The sequence below is a fragment of the Topomyia yanbarensis genome, chromosome 1 (assembly GCF_030247195.1).
Source record: "Topomyia yanbarensis strain Yona2022 chromosome 1, ASM3024719v1, whole genome shotgun sequence".
NCBI lineage: Eukaryota > Metazoa > Arthropoda > Insecta > Diptera > Culicidae > Topomyia > Topomyia yanbarensis.
In genome coordinates this window covers 76,567,527-76,572,186 of record NC_080670.1, presented here as the reverse complement: position 1 = coordinate 76,572,186, position 4,660 = coordinate 76,567,527, and the positions used below count along the sequence as shown (strand labels likewise).

The 4,660-nt window shown below is 41.1% G+C and overlaps 1 long non-coding RNA gene across 1 annotated transcript; it reads left to right on the top strand.

Moving 5' to 3' along the window:
- The first annotated feature begins 1,014 nt into the window (after positions 1-1,014).
- LOC131677974 (uncharacterized) lies at positions 1,015-4,204 on the top strand. Its single transcript, XR_009303508.1, has 3 exons — positions 1,015-2,330; positions 2,389-2,686; positions 2,744-4,204. It is a non-coding gene; the product is annotated as an uncharacterized LOC131677974 (long non-coding RNA).
- The last annotated feature ends 456 nt before the right edge of the window (positions 4,205-4,660 follow it).

Here is a 4,660-nt window from a genome sequence, read left to right as displayed (position 1 = left end):
TTGCAAATTGTTAGCTAAAGTTTATCAATTTTTACGCTCCACTAATGCTCAAAAAGTACTTGCTAGCTTAGCAATCATGCACTGTTGGTAAAAGTAACATTTCAGCTAAACTTGAATTAGTTATAGCAATATATCTTTTGAAACATTCTTGTGTGACTTACTTAGAAAAGAAGTATTTCGCTATACAAATATTTGAAAGCACTTTTAAATTCACACTTGTATTATATTACATACTACACGGTGTTCTTATAAGTCCAACTTATAGTATAGTGAAATCAAAACGGAAACCTTTCTCAAAGCTGTAAGAAATTTATAAAATTCGACATACAAGTCTTGTATTTCGGAGAAAAATATTTTGATTTTATATTTCCTTAAATTGATACTAATTGATTTGAGCAGTAGTACACAAAAAACCAATGTCAAAAGCTTTATTCATCAATGTTTGTTTTTGTTCTTAATATTTGAAAAGCTTGAAAGAAATCTGAACGTCTCAGGTTAAATTTTTATTTGACCGTATAATGTGCTTCTTGCTATTTTCATTTTTTCCACAAATAAAAAAATCGAAAAGTCTACTTAGCCTTTAGAGGCGGAGGGGGTTGGCAAAAGTCTACTTAAGTCTACTAGGGAGAGGGGGGTGCTGGGTTCAAAAAATCTCAAATTTCGGTCTACGTGGGTCCCTTAACATCATACATTTAGTTGGACCAATCAAAAAATAATGCCCATATGAACAACGGAAAATAAAACTCACAAGGAAAGAAAATGTTTCATTAAACCCGCTATTAGAATGTAAAGATCAGAAATAAACTTCAAGCGTAAGAATCGGACTGAGATCCTTCAGCATAAAAAACGCTAAAAAAGTTGTCAACCGCAAAACTCGACAAGGATGAACCTCCAGTTTAAAAACCGGTTAAAATTAAATAATTCGTATGCAAGAGTATCCGTATATTGCGACGTTCAAGATAAAAAGTCGGCTAAAAAACTACTTTGTAAGAATCGGTTAATTTTTCCGGTTTTTATACTGAATGTTATTTAATCCGACTCTTACAGAGTAGAACCTCAGTTCGATTTTTATGCTTGAAGTTTATATAAGAATTTCACATTCAAACCATTTGAAGCAGGTTTTACGAAGCATGTTCTGTCCTTGCGATTTTATTTTTGGTCGTTCATATCCACTTGACAACACGTTCCATGGCTACACTAGTGAACTCTAGTGATATGGAAAAACTCACTTTCTTCTTGCATCTGAACCGTACACCAAAAATTACGTATCTGATTCACGGTCCGCGATCATCCAAGAACACATGCGAATCTGCGAAAGGCACACGGTCATAAAATATAATTTATACACGCGAAGTTACATACACGTTAACATACGCGACATAGAAACTCACACGCGATCGAAAACGTTAATGTACAAACGCCTAAACCCTTCACTATGATACACGCAATCGCGAACTCCCTACGCCCGCACATATCTGAACCGTAAAATGAATATCACATTCAGAATCACGGCCCACTGAAATTGGCCTTAAGTAGTTTAGTGGGTAACATTTCCCGTCTCGTTTTCAATTGTATTGTTGAGAGTCCTGTCGAGACCCTAGCTCTACTGCTCCAGTAGGACAACTCTCGAGAAAAATGTACTCTGGGTTTTAACTGGAGTGTGCGGCGAAGGGTTACTCCCCCACATATCGCACCGCCATGTCCTAACCCCAACTCGTTAAACCCCCTCAGATCCCTCTCCACCAGTCCCATCAGACCCCGATAATCTAGGTCAATCCAATCTGATCCCTTAGATAAACAGCCAAAACAGTGCACCGTATTATTCGTATAATCTATTCAAATTTATTCACAGATTCGTTTTTTTCAGGTTTTGAACGTGATCATGGAATTCGGTAATTATTCGTTTTCGTGACACGTATTCAGGACTTTTTTTTGGTAGAATTGTTTACACCTGATCTCCATGATAGTCCACCCTGGACACTAATCCAGACACATTAACCTTCCCAGAAACCAGTGTCATGCAAACTCGTTCGAGTCCAAATGCTTTCCGAGTTTCAAAGTTTTGCGATCGTCTAAATATTTCAAATTAATGGTAACGATAAACTTTGTCGGATAGAAAAACTTTCAGTATAGTAATAGTCTGTATCACCTGGCAATCTGACTTCCTTGAATAGCACAAACCGTCGTCTTTTTATATCCTTGCATTATGGAAACTGTACAAAAGTAAGGACAATAAGTAGTGGTCGAAAAATGCAAGTGTTACTCCGGAGCTCCTATTGAACCACTAATAATCTAATCGTTGCACAATTATTTCGTGATTACTTTGTGTGGTTTGTTTACATTTCTGATTCTTGGATCCCCAATTACCAAACTTTTTTTTCTTTCCAGGAAATGAACCACAACGGCAGCCGATACACGTCGTTCGCCTTTGCTAGTGGAGGGATCGCTGGCAGCGGCGGTGCCCGAGGGGAACTGAGCAGTGGTAATTTGAGCAGAAAGCTGAGTAGTCCGATGGCAGAGTCGACACAGCTGGACAGCAGCGGTATCCGGGGGAATCTTTACGACAGTCCGGTACATGTTGGAGTTGGGAAAAGAAGCCTACCTCTCCGTTGCAAAATAGCAGGACAAATTTTAGAAGCAGCTGAACGGCGTCCGGGTCCAGTATGGATCGATTGATTGATCCTAAGTGAGTTTGCAAGTTTACACGTCCTTTATAGGTTCTAATTCAAGTTTAATTTTGCAGGATTTACACGGATGTTCAGAGCCGAGGATTGGTTAACCGGTTGGTAAAGAACCACGATAAAACGCAATCGCCGTTAAATAGGAGTCAATCGATGACTAGCCTGTACTCGAAGCCGGGTCAATTTCCTGTGTGGTGGAGGAGAAATAATTCTTCGATAGCTACCATTGGTTCGGATTTCCCCGTCAGAGAAGTCCGTGTTTCAGGCTGACACAAGGTGAAACATTTTACGGGAGGGATCGTTGCTCATTCCGGCGGAACCTCATCTGAAGATGGTCCGAACACATAGACACGAGGATAAGATTGATGCGGAAAATAGTGTGATTGCGCCTTCAACAGAACTGGATGCCGATTGGATCAAGAAACAATGTAAGGAACTATCGGAGGTTGATTCAGGCGAAGCTGGTACGAAGCAAGCTCGGGAAATTACATACACGGCTTCGCACCCGTGTCGAGGGTCGACGAATCAGCAGCTACAGACGAAGAAATGTAGTAAAAATAATAAGTTCACTTAGCTCGAGCCTGGTGATGAACACTCCGAAAGTGGAACACGTAGCGCACCGGCCGGCACGATTAAATGTGGATGTCTCTCGACGCCGGCAACATTGGATGCGACGGTTCCAGTTAGCATGATTGAATCGAGCAAACCGGCAAAATTAAGTAGGATTGATTCCGCTCCTTTGCCACATATTACGAGAATTGTTCCGGAGTTTCAACTGCCTCTGATGGAATATCCGCCACTAAAACTAACGTTGTTTAACAAAAAATACAACGTCCATGACATGACGAAACGGTGGTTCGACCCACGTCCACAGACAGTGAAGATAAGGATGATGATGATAAAGTAGGCGGACGAATCAGTTTCATTAAGCCAAAGGATAAATCGCCTATGCCAAGGTTGTTTTGAAGAGGTTCGAGCGCTCGAAATCATCGTTGATTCTGAGCTGCTTGAGTGATGATTTTGATGAAGACGAGGAATCGCCTATAGTTACGCCATCGCAGGGTTCATTTTATACGATAGACACCGCGGATGCACCACCGAAGGTTGAAGAGAAGAAACGGCTTCCGTCCCGACAATGAGCGGTATTTCAGCAATAGTTAACAGCCCGATCAAGGATCCTGGCCTAGGTAACCGAAACCGGTGGAAAATGTAAAAACGATAGAGCAACCGAAGTAAACCACGGGATTTGCTTTCGGAAGTACAACTGCTACCGTCAGCTCGGCTCCGGTTACAGCACATCAATCCGATACATAATTTACGTTTGGGACGCCCACTTAACCGTTACTGCTAAAATCATATCATCGGAAATACCACGTATCGTTTTCCTGTGCTTGGATTTCGGTACGTACGGAATCGGACGGCGTTTATGGCCGATACCATTTTATCGGAAAATAATGCGATTCGAGGTATTAATCACACGCCTACATCAAAAAATTATATAATTTGCAACTAATATTTTAAAAAGCCTGACGCTAATAAAAATGTTGAATCAAAAAAATATTGCTGTTTTTGTTTTTATTTGAAAAAAAAAAAGAAAACCCAAACGTTTAAAATAAGAAGAAGAAAACGAAAATAATGAGCACGACGATCGCCCGATTTTCTATAGTTCTACATCGGGCTCACGTCGGTCCGATTACGTCGATGCGTTTGGCATATTTGAAGGTTGACGCGGTTCATGCAAATGGTGCAAAATTGCAGGATATAAACCCGATATCCTGCTCTGATCGGCCCGTTATCGGGCTTAGTCGGCCCGATCATCGGCCTGATAATCGGGCCGATTGAGCTCTACAAAATTTACTGGGGCCGAGAGGATACGCGCAGAAATCTGACAGGGCTGCCAAACCAAGACTTACAGAAATCTAGCAGAGCGGTCTCTGCCAGAAAATTTGCTCACTGGGTGATTGGACGAAAGTGACATA